General features: G+C 36.2%; 2 long non-coding RNA genes across 3 annotated transcripts; both read left to right on the plus strand.

The window, feature by feature from the left end:
* Window positions 1–1,058: 1,058 nt before the first annotated feature.
* On the plus strand, window positions 1,059–10,208 carry LOC126591487 (uncharacterized). Its single transcript, XR_007612407.1, has 3 exons — window positions 1,059–1,611; window positions 2,367–2,425; window positions 10,009–10,208. It is a non-coding gene; the product is annotated as an uncharacterized LOC126591487 (long non-coding RNA).
* LOC126591486 (uncharacterized) lies at window positions 2,438–9,424 on the plus strand. 2 transcript variants are annotated; one of them, XR_007612406.1, is made up of 3 exons: window positions 2,438–7,990; window positions 8,074–8,195; window positions 8,951–9,424. It is a non-coding gene; the product is annotated as an uncharacterized LOC126591486 (long non-coding RNA). The 2 variants fall into 2 exon arrangements; XR_007612405.1 differs by having other exon boundaries at window positions 2,438–8,195.
* Window positions 10,209–14,998: the final 4,790 nt, after the last annotated feature.

Raw genomic sequence — 14,998 nt, forward strand, 5'->3', positions numbered from 1 at the left:
TTTTCAATATAGGACTTTCGACTTCCTCTGGAGCAAAACAGGACCAAATGGACGAATTTTGGAGTAATTCCAGTTGGAGGACGTTCGTGAGTCACTTAGCTTGGTCGTATCAAAATTTGGGATTTTTCCACCAAGCGGTTATTTTCTGGCGATGAAATAAAGAAGCAGTGTGCAGTGCTGGAAAATGACGTTTTTGGGCTTAAATTGCGTTTTTGGAGCCCAAGATGACCTCGGATGGGTTCGTGGCCTTCTGGAAAAGTGTTCAGAATATTCCAAACATCAAATCCAGCTATATTGGGCCAGTTTTGGAGCAGCTTTTGGGCCAAAACGTGGCTGTTCAGATTTTAGACGAATTTTACTATTTTTATTTAGGGTTTTTATTAATTTTAGTGGGCTAGGGTTTGTGTGGGGGCTTAGCAAATATATTGCTTAGCCGTCTACAGTTTTATACTACACTTTATTTTATGCAATATTGGAGACAGAGAGAAGTGCTAGGGTTTTGAAGATTTTCTACTTGAAGATGTTTTCAATCCTTTTCTTAATAGATATTTCTATGATTTCAATTATGAATATGCGGAACTAATTTCTTTTGCTAGGGCGAAGCCTTGAGCCTTAGCATGAATATGTGATTTTTATTTAATTGTTTATGATTGATTGCATGCGTACTTTGAATTGTTAATCACCGGGATAAAAACTATCTAATTGTTTTAATGCCTGATCACCATTAGGATTTTTAGAAAAGGAATTTGATGCAATTTTGGTCGGAAGGTTCCCTGAAATTGACGCTGGCTTCTTGTGATTAATAATTGTAATTTCATTTAGGATGAATATCACGTCTTAAGGATTGCATGGTTTTTCAAAGGATTTTCATAAAGCATAATGAGTCTTTCATGTTCAGATTTGATCCGAACGTCCGGACGGGTTGCATGTTAGATATACGTTCTATGTTGGAGGTTCCAAGTAGAATATGAATTAGGAAAATCTAACCTTCAAAGTCGCATGTATGGATCATAAGTAATGGGTAAAAATTCATAGGATTGCTAGGTGATGGTGGAACCCTAGTTGTCACAGCCCGTCCCGGAATTTTTAATTCCGAGGACGTGAAATTACAAAAACGCCCTTAAACGGGATTAAGGTGCGTAATTTTGGTGTTTGTTTTACCTAAAATTTCTAAGCTATTGTTGTGTTGGACTTTAGGTAGGGTCCTATACCCTAATTTCCTCCCCATTTTCCGTAACCTTTCCTTCTCTCTCTTCTTCTTCCATTTCAGATTTTCACTCTCTCTCTCTCTTACTCTCTAACATACGGACTCACACACAAACCACAATCAAATCTCCACGAACGTCCAAGTTAAGACCACCATTGCAACCCTGAGGACTCCACGATCACGTAGACACCATTTTCAGGTAAGTTTTGCTTCGGAAAACCCTAGTTTTTAAGGTCCCGTGTTTATATACTGTTCATGATCTTTTAAATGGTTACGATTTAGGCTAAAACAAGCTCACAGTGAGCTTAAGGAGGTCACTAGGAGGCTCGGAGTGCCTCGTTTGAACAAAATGGACGTCGGGATCACGTGGTTCATCTTTGGCCGGTTTTCTTGGAATTTTTCCGGTGAGATTTCCTGGTTTTTAGAGCTTTAAAGTAGTATATTGTGATTCTACATGTTTGGGGATTCAATTTGATATATTATACGAAGAAAATGGTTGAGAAACGAAGGAGAACGAAGCATTTGAAAATTCCCCAGTTTTCCGGTCACCGGAAAAACCAGTCCGGCGACCCAAGGAAGAAGAAGGTGCGCGTGGGGGCGCGTGGACCCGTGCCTTCCTTGGCGCGTGGGGGCGCGTGATAAAGTAAACAATTATTTTAAAAATATGTCGACGTCCGTGACGTCGAGTAGATCACTGTGGTATATTCATATACCTAAATTGAACACCGTATGAGAAAGTTATTAAGGATTGTTGGTTAGGTGTTCGAATAACGTTTTATAGTTTTGGTGAAAATGTGAATTGATGATCCGACCGTTGGATCGTCACCAAAATTTGATACGTTGTAATACGTAATATTTGAGGATTATTGGAACTTACGGATTGGGAATCCGAGTTACGGATCTTCCGGAATTGGAATTGTAAGTCCATAATATAAAATGTTAACCGTCACTTAGTTTTGGAAATTGACGGAGATCCGACCGTTGGATGGTAATGAAATTTTAGGATGTTATCCTAGAGATATATTGTGGACCTCTGGAAGTTATGGATTTAAAATCTGAGTGGCAGATCTTCCGGATCGAACTACGTAGTGACGTATTTTATATAAGTTATATATTCTATCGATATGAATTTTGAGCCTGGATTTGATTACTATTCTAGGCGGCGATCGTCATGACGCCTTGATGTGTGGTGCTAGGGAGTTGTTGGACGAACTCCAGGTGAGTGGGCAGTTTTGTTTTCCGTATATATATATACTTGACGTTTCCCAGAAATTGAATTGAAATGAAAATATGTTTAAAATGAAATGCATATGAGTTATGTGGAAAAACGGGAAGTGAAATACCATGCATAGAATTGATATGAAAAGTATATAGAAATGTGAGTTGAAATGCCATGCATGAATTAATATATGATGCATATGTATGAATTGGTGCGGTGGACGCACAAGTAAGAATTGATTTATGATGCATATGTATGAATTGGTGCGGTGGACGCACATGTAAGAATTGATTTATGATGCATATGTATGAAATGGTGCGGTGGACGCACAGGTGAGTATCAGGTGATTATTTAAATACTGTTATGATGATGTTGATATATATTGAGCTCAAATCCTGCACCATGGTTTAGTGCTTATAGTATTCACCGCATCGCACGCTCGCCTTGGATCCAAGTAGATGCTAGTCGTACAGTCCACGCGGAGTGGGTACGACAGACCAGTCGCGAGAGTGTTAGTGAGATTCCGACTGGTGGGTGACCTTAGATTATGTGCACAGATGATTTATGAGAAGCACTAGAGCGTAACTTGTGTGCAGAAGGCCGGACGGGTCACAGAGGTGACTCCGGTAGAGTGATAATGATAGATTTTGAGCTCTAGGTTCAACCGTATAGGGCTATTAGAGGGCCTACGGTTGATTACTTTCTTGCACCTGATATGATTATGTTGATGCATTCATACCTTATTACTGTTGAGATGATGTGGCATGGCATAATTAATATGAGAAATGTTGAGATGACATGGCATGGCATGATTGATAAAGAAAAATGTTGAGATAGTAAAAATGAAGTTTTGAGAATATATATGTATATTTATATTTTACATTTCTGGGAAAGTATACAGGTTTTACGGAGAGGGGTTACAACGTTTTGAGAAATGTTTGGATTTGGAAAAGAATTGTTTTACTGACCCACTCAATTTTGGTTTTGCGCCCCTCCAGGTTCAGGAATCACAAAGGTGTGGTGACTACGAGGAATTCGACGGTGTTCTGACAGATTGGACAAAATTAGGACTCACCTTCGGGTGTATCAACTTATAAATTGTATCTTAAAGCTTCCGTACTGTGCAAATGGTTACGTCACTCTCACGTGACGGCCAGCATGCCCTCCTTCGGGACGGGGTGTGTCAGTTGGTATCAGAGCATGGTTGCAATCTTGGACATCTTGAGAAGTTTCTAGTGAATTCTGTCAGAACTACACCGCCTCGTAGCAAACCACGTAGTTAGAGGAACTTAGTCTCCCTGATTTAGCGAGTTAGGGGAAACTATTCTTGTGGTGATTCAGTATATTAGAAAAATGGACATTTTAAGACGGGTTATGAGTTGAATTTGAATCACTTAAGAGAAATGATGAACCTGAGGGAACAAAGTGACGGTTTAACCATTTGGAAAAGATGTTTCGGATTATGCAAGTCAAAGGAATCTTCCTTCTGACAAGGGGTCGAGATGACTACCTGATTTTGGTTATGAATTTGTATCCTGGTGGAAACAGGAGTATGATTTGTTGTCACCGGAGGAACAGTCGATTGAGAATTGTTTAAGGACTTGTTTAAGGAAAAGTTTATCCCTCCGGCATTTATCGATGGTAGTAAACAAGAGTTTACAAATATGAGACAAGGAAGGTGATGATCGAGGGATATTATAGAAAGTTTTCAGACTTGCCTCGTTTCATCCAGATATTGTTGTTAATTTGGTGGAGGTGTTATGTTGTTTTAAGTTGGGTGGCAAAAAGGGAAGTGGTATTTTGGGTGACCACTATCCATTGTACTTCTTACCAGGAATATACGAGATGCTATTGAGTCTTGAGGACTCTGAGAACATGAGCAACGAGAATAAAGAAGAATAAGAAATGAATGGGAATTAAAAGAAGACGATAAAGTTAATGATTCGTCATATCAAGGATATAGAAAAATTCAGAGCTTCGAAAGAAGTGAAGCTAGAGTTAATTCTTCCAGCTGAGGTTTTATTGTCGCTGGTCAGAGTAAAAGTGATGGATATACTGGTAATCCCAGATATTTGAGACAAGGTGTCTCGAGTAAAGGAAATGTACCTTGTGTAGCAGGTACAAAATTAACACTTTGGGAAATGTGAAATTAATGAATGTGTTTATGTGAACAGAGGGGACACAGAATTGTGAATCGTCCCTAGAATCAGTTGTACTCAACAATTTTCCATGATATCATAGTGTCGATTCAGCAGAGTTATGGACTTAGTAGTTTGGTCGGATTGACCGTGAGTACAGAGAGATTTGATGAGTTATATGTTCAGCTGTACAGACTATGAGAAATTGGTGAGTTATAGGCTCGGCCGTACCGACCACGCGGAGTGGATCCGGCCGACGTATTATTGAGATAAGAGTTGAATCAGCCGTATTGGTCATTCTAGTTGACTTCGGCTGATATATTTCTTATTATGTATGTTATTACCTTGAGAGTAGTAAATAAATGTAGTTGAGATGAGTGTATGTATTTTGCATTGAGTGACAAAATAGTAATGTTATATCTTTGAGAGTGGTTGCTTACTTATCGAGACAACGATGATTTATCAGTATTGCGGGCTGCAGACCGTAATATTAATAACTCATTCGTGGATTCGTTAAGCAAGCAACCCGGTAGATTATTTTATGTTAGTATTGTACTTATTTGGAATGCTTAATAATAATAGAATATATATTGTATCAGTTAATTCTGTTCCATTAGATTGGTTGGTTATAATTGTGACAAGACGAAATGTTATGGGAAACCAGTACTTTCCATCGATCTGGATGAACAGAGATTACTTTTGTAAGTATGCAAAATGGATTGAGTCAGGCTGTTATTTATGCTGTGAGAGCAAAGAGATTGTTTTCGAAAGGCTGTCAAAAATACTTAGCTCATGTGGTGCTAAATGATGTTGTTTGGAGTAGTGTGAATAATGTCGAAAGAGTTAGACTTTTCTTGATGTCTTCCCTGAAAGTATACCTGGATTGCCTTCAGGCAGAGATATGAGGTTCACTATTGATTTGTTGCCAGGTATAAATTTATATTGGAGATTGGTTCATGATGAGTTAAGGGAATTGGAAATTCAGTTGAGGGAATTGGTTGATAAAAGTTTTATTCAACCTAGTACAACACTTTTGAGGAGCCCCAGTTTGTTGGTGAGGAAGAAAATGGATCTTGAGACTGTTCATTGATTATAGACAATGGAGTCGGGTAACGATTGAGAACCGTTATCCATGGTGATGTACTGATGTTTATTTAACCAGCTCAGAAGTAATTGCGAAGATTCAAAGATTGAATTGAGATCTGGTTACTACCAATTGAATATTATAAGTGACGTTGATCATAAGATGGTTTTCTGGACTTGTTATAGTTTTTATGAAGTTTGGTGATGCTATGTGGATACTCATGCTGTTTTATGAGTTATTGGATGAAGTATTCCAATAATGCCTTGATAAATAGATATCATTTTCATTGAAGATATTCTGGCATATTCTGAGCCAGAGCGGAGCATGTAAACGTATTAAGTCAATGAAGCAAAGATTGAGAGAACGTTGGTTGTATGCTAAGTTTAGCAAATACTAATGTTGGATGAATCAAGCAGCATTTCTGGGATATGTTATATATTCTTAAGGTATTCAAGTGAATCCTTAAAAGGTAACAGAAATTAAAATTTGGAACAACCACGAGTCGTAATTGAGATTTGGAATTTCTTAGCTTACCATGCTATTTTGGATGGTTGTGAAAGAATTTTTAGTCATTGCTTTGTCATTAACGAGACTGTTGAGAAAAGAGGTCATGTATGAGTGGGAAGGAAATTGTGAGCAAAGGATTCAACAACTGAAGTATTTCCTCACTCATGCACGTATTTTGGTATTCCCAGATAATAGTAGTAATCATAAATTTTTAGTGATGTTTCTTGAATGGTATTGGAGGCATGTTGATGCAAATGTTAGGGTGATTGCATACGTTTCACGATAAATGGAATCTCATAAGATGAATTACCCTACTGGTGATTTGGAAGTCACGATTACCATTCTTGCTGTGAAGTTATGGAGACATTATATTTTAGTGGGAATGCAAGATTTTTTTTACGAATCCAAAAAGTCTTCAATATCCATTACTTGGAAGGATTTTGATATGAGGCAGCGAAAGTGAATTGTATTGCTTAATGAACATGATTGTACGATCAGGGTGATCGTAAAGTTTGTTCTAGCTGAAGCACTTGGTGAGAAGACTACAGTAAGATTAATATCTGGCACGTTTGCCAAGAGTATCATTTTGTGGATTGAAAACCAACGGAAGAAAAATTAAGAATGGAAGATCGAGAAGAAGTTATACTTGTTAAGTAACAAGTTAGTACATTTACTCCAGTGTTGAGTAACAACCTTTCCCAGACAGTGCAACACTACTTATTTGTTTTATGGAAAAGAGAATTGGATTACGGAACTGCTAAGTTTCTTAAGTATGTTGGTTGTGCAGTTTCCGAAGTAACGCCATAAGGACCATGAAATGTGTCACGTGAGTCGGTTTTTGATGACTTGTGAATGGAATGTTTCTGGGTAGAGAAAGATTCGATCGAGAAAGAGTTTTAGTAGACCCTGAGACTATGGATGAGTCTCCTCAAAGTATTCAGGTGATTAAGTTAACCTGAAGTAACCAGGAATGGCAAAAGAGATCAACAGATGGATATGCCACTAATCGAGTGTGTAAGGTAAATGGTTTGATATTTTTGGAAAATTCACCACGAACAGAAATGAAGAGAATTGGAAAAGAGACAAGATAAGATTTAAACACATCAGACCGTTTTGATCATTAAAAGAATCAATGAAGTTGCATATAAGTTTGTGATGCCTTCAAAATTGGCTAAGGTGCATAATGCATTATATTTCGATGCGTTGTCACTAGGTGGCAGATTCGTCACATGGGATTCTGGTGCAACTATTTAGAATTCAATTGGATTCGACTTGATAAGGAACCAAGGACTACTTTGGATTGGGAAAAGAAGGTCCTGAGAATTAAGACAGAGTAAGTGGTAAAAGCTTTGTGAAGGAAATCATTCAGTAGAAAATTATGTGGGAGAAAGAGAAACGGATGAGAGAGATTTACCCGAAGCTATTGTTGGAGTATGGTTGATTTAGTTGATTGCTGGAATTTCGGGGACGAAATTCTATAAGGAGGGAAGATTGTCACAGCCCGTCCCGGAATTTTTAATTCCGAGGACGTGAAATTACAAAAACGCCCTTAAACGGGATTAAGGTGCGTAATTTTGGTGTTTGTTTTACCTAAAATTTCTAAGCTATTGTTGTGTTGGACTTTAGGTAGGGTCCTATACCCTAATTTCCTCCCCATTTTCCGTAACCTTTCCTTCTCTCTCTTCTTCTTCCATTTCAGATTTTCACTCTCTCTCTCTCTTACTCTCTAACATACGGACTCACACACAAACCACAATCAAATCTCCACGAACGTCCAAGTTAAGACCACCATTGCAACCCTGAGGACTCCACGATCACGTAGACACCATTTTCAGGTAAGTTTTGCTTCGGAAAACCCTAGTTTTTAAGGTCCCGTGTTTATATACTGTTCATGATCTTTTAAATGGTTACGATTTAGGCTAAAACAAGCTCACAGTGAGCTTAAGGAGGTCACTAGGAGGCTCGGAGTGCCTCGTTTGAACAAAATGGACGTCGGGATCACGTGGTTCATCTTTGGCCGGTTTTCTTGGAATTTTTCCGGTGAGATTTCCTGGTTTTTAGAGCTTTAAAGTAGTATATTGTGATTCTACATGTTTGGGGCTTCAATTTGATATATTATACGAAGAAAATGGTTGAGAAACGAAGGAGAACGAAGCATTTGAAAATTCCCCAGTTTTCCGGTCACCGGAAAAACCAGTCCGGCGACCCAAGGAAGAAGAAGGTGCGCGTGGGGGCGCGTGGACCCGTGCCTTCCTTGGCGCGTGGGGGCGCGTGATAAAGTAAACAATTATTTTAAAAATATGTCGACGTCCGTGACGTCGAGTAGATCACTGTGGTATATTCATATACCTAAATTGAACACCGTATGAGAAAGTTATTAAGGATTGTTGGTTAGGTGTTCGAATAACGTTTTATAGTTTTGGTGAAAATGTGAATTGATGATCCGACCGTTGGATCGTCACCAAAATTTGATACGTTGTAATACGTAATATTTGAGGATTATTGGAACTTACGGATTGGGAATCCGAGTTACGGATCTTCCGGAATTGGAATTGTAAGTCCATAATATAAAATGTTAACCGTCACTTAGTTTTGGAAATTGACGGAGATCCGACCGTTGGATGGTAATGAAATTTTAGGATGTTATCCTAGAGATATATTGTGGACCTCTGGAAGTTATGGATTTAAAATCTGAGTGGCAGATCTTCCGGATCGAACTACGTAGTGACGTATTTTATATAAGTTATATATTCTATCGATATGAATTTTGAGCCTGGATTTGATTACTATTCTAGGCGGCGATCGTCATGACGCCTTGATGTGTGGTGCTAGGGAGTTGTTGGACGAACTCCAGGTGAGTGGGCAGTTTTGTTTTCCGTATATATATATACTTGACGTTTCCCAGAAATTGAATTGAAATGAAAATATGTTTAAAATGAAATGCATATGAGTTATGTGGAAAAACGGGAAGTGAAATACCATGCATAGAATTGATATGAAAAGTATATAGAAATGTGAGTTGAAATGCCATGCATGAATTAATATATGATGCATATGTATGAATTGGTGCGGTGGACGCACAAGTAAGAATTGATTTATGATGCATATGTATGAATTGGTGCGGTGGACGCACATGTAAGAATTGATTTATGATGCATATGTATGAAATGGTGCGGTGGACGCACAGGTGAGTATCAGGTGATTATTTAAATACTGTTATGATGATGTTGATATATATTGAGCTCAAATCCTGCACCATGGTTTAGTGCTTATAGTATTCACCGCATCGCACGCTCGCCTTGGATCCAAGTAGATGCTAGTCGTACAGTCCACGCGGAGTGGGTACGACAGACCAGTCGCGAGAGTGTTAGTGAGATTCCGACTGGTGGGTGACCTTAGATTATGTGCACAGATGATTTATGAGAAGCACTAGAGCGTAACTTGTGTGCAGAAGGCCGGACGGGTCACAGAGGTGACTCCGGTAGAGTGATAATGATAGATTTTGAGCTCTAGGTTCAACCGTATAGGGCTATTAGAGGGCCTACGGTTGATTACTTTCTTGCACCTGATATGATTATGTTGATGCATTCATACCTTATTACTGTTGAGATGATGTGGCATGGCATAATTAATATGAGAAATGTTGAGATGACATGGCATGGCATGATTGATAAAGAAAAATGTTGAGATAGTAAAAATGAAGTTTTGAGAATATATATGTATATTTATATTTTACATTTCTGGGAAAGTATACAGGTTTTACGGAGAGGGGTTACAACGTTTTGAGAAATGTTTGGATTTGGAAAAGAATTGTTTTACTGACCCACTCAATTTTGGTTTTGCGCCCCTCCAGGTTCAGGAATCACAAAGGTGTGGTGACTACGAGGAATTCGACGGTGTTCTGACAGATTGGACAAAATTAGGACTCACCTTCGGGTGTATCAACTTTTAAATTGTATCTTAAAGCTTCCGTACTGTGCAAATGGTTACGTCACTCTCACGTGACGGCCAGCATGCCCTCCTTCGGGACGGGGTGTGTCACTAGTGCTTTCTTAATTTGATTTTCTCAAAACTGTTTTCTTCTCTCTAGTCCTAATATTGCAGATTGTTTATTTTAATTCATTAAATTCGTTTTTATTTTAATTAGGTTATAAAATAAATCACTTCAATTTTTACTTTACAATAATTAAATGAAATCTGATTAGTTCGAATTATTTAATAATCCCTGTGGAGATGACCTTGCGAAATCCGTTTATACTACAACAACCTTGTGATTCTTGCAAGTAAAATAGGAGATTTAAGCCCGTTCACATGAGTAGTAAAAATCCCTATCAAGTAGACTTTCTTTTTATCTATCTTATATTTTGGCCATTTCCATCAATCAGTAACTATGTTTTATGCCTGACAGCTTCAATCCTCTTGATTCCCATGTATGGCTTGAATCCTATAAAATTGGCCATTGGGAATGAAAAGTCGCTTCATTGCCATATTTTTACCCTTTTTGGTTGTATAATGTGAAATTAAGTGTCGCTTTGGAATATACATTTTTTTAGAAATACGCTTTGATGAGCTTAGATTCCTATAAGGTTCGATATTAAAATGACATCAATATGCACAATGAATGATCGAGAGGTCTCAATTGAGTTTTATCGATATTAATAACAAAAAATCTTGATATTTTAGTATAACTAGCGACAATGAACGGTTTGATATTAAACTGTTCAAATTCGTGGATTTGGGTAAGAAACTAAGAAACCCTGATATTTTCTTTTGGTTTTAAGAGCTGAAATGGACATGCATGTGCTTTTCTTTGTGAATTATAAGAAATTGAGAATTTTTTCGTTTATCATTCTGGAGTGGGAGGGGTATTGTCAGAAATAAGAGAATTAGTAATTTTAATCAGTTTGATAAATTAAGAATACGGAGGTAGCGATCTACACAAAAATATGTTAATAAATTGGTTGATGGGTTTTCAATTCCGTGTTATTATTGGCTCTGATGCTTTTGTTTGACTTATGTGTATGATAGAATTGATAAGTTCTGTGTATGTAAGCTTGCTTAAAATATAGCTAGGATACATCTTTCCTTTTTTATTTGGGAAAACATTTATGTCCTGCACTGTTAACTTTCTTTAATGTTTGCTCTGGATTTCACAGGTTCTTTTTAAAGTTTGGCACAAAATTGCTTTTCTTTTCTTGGGGTGCAAGGAAACGGAGGAAGAGAAAGAATCAGAGTCTGGATTTATCAAATACTTAGTAGATATTCCATGCATTTTGCAGATGGAATCTTTTGGTAGATACTTAACCTTTTAATCAAAGCCTATACATCCCAATAGGTTTTGTAAGTGGCATCAAATAATTAATTGCTTTTTTCTTGGTAAGTAGCAAAATGTTTACACTTTCAGCTTAATAGAAAATGATATATTGAGACAAACATGGAACCTAATAATCAATATTAGCAAACCCATAAACTTATTTCGTGACTACCATGATATTGTTTCAATATTCTACTTTTGCTTGCAATTTTGTTCTCTCTGGGACATTAAAGTGTACTTTTGGTTTTTAAGTTCCACCACCAAACACCAACTGTTTGATTTTGATCTCTCTGTGAGATTGGATATATGATTTAAAAATTATGTTAATAAATGTTAATTGTGATTCAACTGTTTGTTCAATCATGTAGGGAGACGCAATCTAAGCGACTGTAAAAGATGTCGACTATGCTTTACTTGATCAAAAAATAGAAACTGCATGTGTGTATTATGAGAAGAAGTGGAGAGCAATCTGTCTCAGTTTTGGAATGTATTGGAATCAATGAAGCTAACTCAAGGTGCTAACTTTGAATTTTCCTGAAATATCTCTCCTTTTTTTTATTAATTATTTTAGACGTAGGAATTCTCTATGTTTTATATGGTAGTTGAAAATATAAATTTGGGACTTCTTCCATTTAGTTATTTGGGAGTTTGAATTTATAAATGTATATTTGTATTTGTTTGCCTAGCTGCTATTTCAAAGCTGGAGGAGGCATTGTGGATTAATAATAGGAAATATGATGCTGTGGTGCTGGGAAATGCTTAAACTGCCACTCCGGACCAGAATGAAGCAAAGGTTCCAAAAGGTGTTGCAGTGCTTCCAGAAGACTTTCAATGAGGTACTTCCACTTACAAATCTGAAAGAAACTACATTGTTTTATTTTTTCAACTTTCGATGTGTAATAAGGAGGGTAGTGAGATTGACTGCATAATTTGTAATTTGGGTTTAGTGACTTATAAAATTGCAATTTCAAAGATCTTAAATTACAGCTTAGTTATCCATTTTTGAAATTCCTGTGCAGAGTAATTGATAGATGTAACACTATTTGAAAATTGTTATTACTTTGATTGTGCAGTGCTTACTATGTATTTGCTTAACTTAATTATAAATTACGGGCAGTTGAAAGTTTGAATTTTATTCATGCAGTTTGTGCAGAGAAGAGTATCTCATTACAAGGAACTCAATCCAACAGAATATTTATTACTTTTAAAAGCATTTTGTGAACTCCTAGCTCAAGTCAATTCTTAATTTTCATCTACTTTTTTATTTCTTTATGTCTAGGTGATTTACATGGTTTGTAACCATTAAATCACCCAACTTTATATTTACAATTGTGTTTCTGATTGTTGATATCAATTAAAATACTATTATTCAGGTTATTTGATTTTATGCTATATGTTAACATATTCATTTTAATAATTACCACTTGCTTTGATGCATTGAAAATGCTAATTCTATGACAAGAAAATAATCTTATTTCCTGTTTAATAAAACTCATAATTAGAGAAATTGTTAGAAGAGAATGATACATAATTATTCATGCAATTTGTAATCCCGCAGCAACGTGCGAGCATTACTAGCTAGTTACACCTATTGTGATGGGATTTGTGTGAGCCTTTTGAGTAAGTGTAATGAGAATTGGCTTTGTTGTCCATTGAGAAAGTTTTTGATAAGTGGAAGGGTAAGCATTTGATAAATCTGATTAAAAAGCTTTGCCTAGTTTCTACTATTTATGCCATATGGAGAGAGAGAAACAAAATGATCTTCAGAAATGAAAGCAAGAATTCAATGCACGACTCTAAAGACCATCATCAATTCTATTTAGTACACTACTAGGCTGCTGAAAGTTCCGCAACCACTCTTGCTGATATCTAATGACAATTGAATACTTGTTTAATTTGTATTTACAACTTTAATTATTTAAATACGTGTTCAAACGTAATTGGATATCAACAGGAGCGGTGTTGAACTTTCAGCAGCCAAGTAGTGCTCTTTTATTAAATTAATCTCTATCAATTTTAAGCCTTTGGTGAATTGGTGTACCTTTTTTAAATGGATCCCATCTGGATCCGAATTGTGGGATCCTAAGGATCCTCACATTTTAGTCATTCATCGTGCATCATATTGTCATAAATCATTTGATTTTTTTATTTGAAATTAAACACAAATAGTATTTGATGAAAACTTATTGCATTATGTACGATAAACAGTTAGGATGTGAAGATCTCTACAAAATGGATCCAGACATGATTCTCTTGCTTTTTTTGTTGCCTTTTTTTGAGCTTGTCGGCTTTCGTGCCTAGTTGTTTTCTTTGTGGATTTTTTTACAAGTCTACGTGCCTTTTTGTTTGGTGTTAGTCTTCTTGGGGCTATAGGTTTGTGATTCTCCTTTTTCTTGGATTATTGTCATTTTTTTTATTTTTTTATTTTTTTATTTTATTTTAAAAAGACTAGTAGTAAAAGAAAATGATGATACAAATAATTAAAAGTACCCTATCTGATACGTAGGTTTCACGCCCCATCTGAAGAATTAGCGTAAATCTTGAATTACAACGTGAATTAGTAAATCTTGAATTAAGACTATTAAACTTATATAAATATTTTTTTTTAATAGGGGACTAGTTGGTAGCTTCTCCACAACAGTTTACCACTCCAGAGACTAGGAAGATTTACAAGAATATTTCAGCCTTTCCTGTCCATCATCGTGTGATTCATCAACATCAAGAATTGAACCCATGACATGCATGTGAAATATGAGTCTAAATCTCATCCCAACTTCTAGGTCACTCTCTGATGGTTTACATATCTTAATAATTTTTCTTTTGAACAAACAATATTACATACACTAAGGGGGAGTGGATGGGCTAAATCTCGCAATAGGCTAGCAATAATGTGATTCAAATTCGCGTTTGACGAGAATATAACCTAAGACCTCTCACTTATAAGTTATAAGTGAAAAGAAATATTACTAGACCGTAGTACTAATTTGCTACTTATTTAAATAATTAAATGGGAAGAAAACATAAATAAGAAAAGAAAAGAAAAAAAACAAATTTTTGCTTTAAAAATTGAATAAATTATATCTAATTTCACAAGTCAGAAACTACTAAAAATTTGCACATGAGTAGCACTTATTTCAAACAATAGAATAAAAGCCATCAAAACCTTCATTTTATTTTATTTTTGTTGTACAAAGCTACATATTAAAATTCTAAAATGGTATGAATGAATACAATTTGAAACATCTTAACCAAATCCGTTAATCTATATAACTAAACACCCAAACCATATCTTTGTTCAAAAAGAAAAAAAATATAACACCCAAACCATGTCTTATTTGATGCTTATACCACATGATCTAAGTGATTTGAGTTTGGACTGAATTTGGCTCAAAGAAGTCCAAATGGACAAAATCATTAATTGTCTAGGTGACTTTTTTTCTTTATTTTTTCTTCTGCTGAACAAATAATGTTATCTACACTTAAGGGGGATGGGGATGGACTTAGCTTCACAATGGGTTAGCAATAATGT

This window comes from Malus sylvestris, chromosome 11 (assembly GCF_916048215.2).
Source record: "Malus sylvestris chromosome 11, drMalSylv7.2, whole genome shotgun sequence".
Taxonomy (NCBI): domain Eukaryota; kingdom Viridiplantae; phylum Streptophyta; class Magnoliopsida; order Rosales; family Rosaceae; genus Malus; species Malus sylvestris.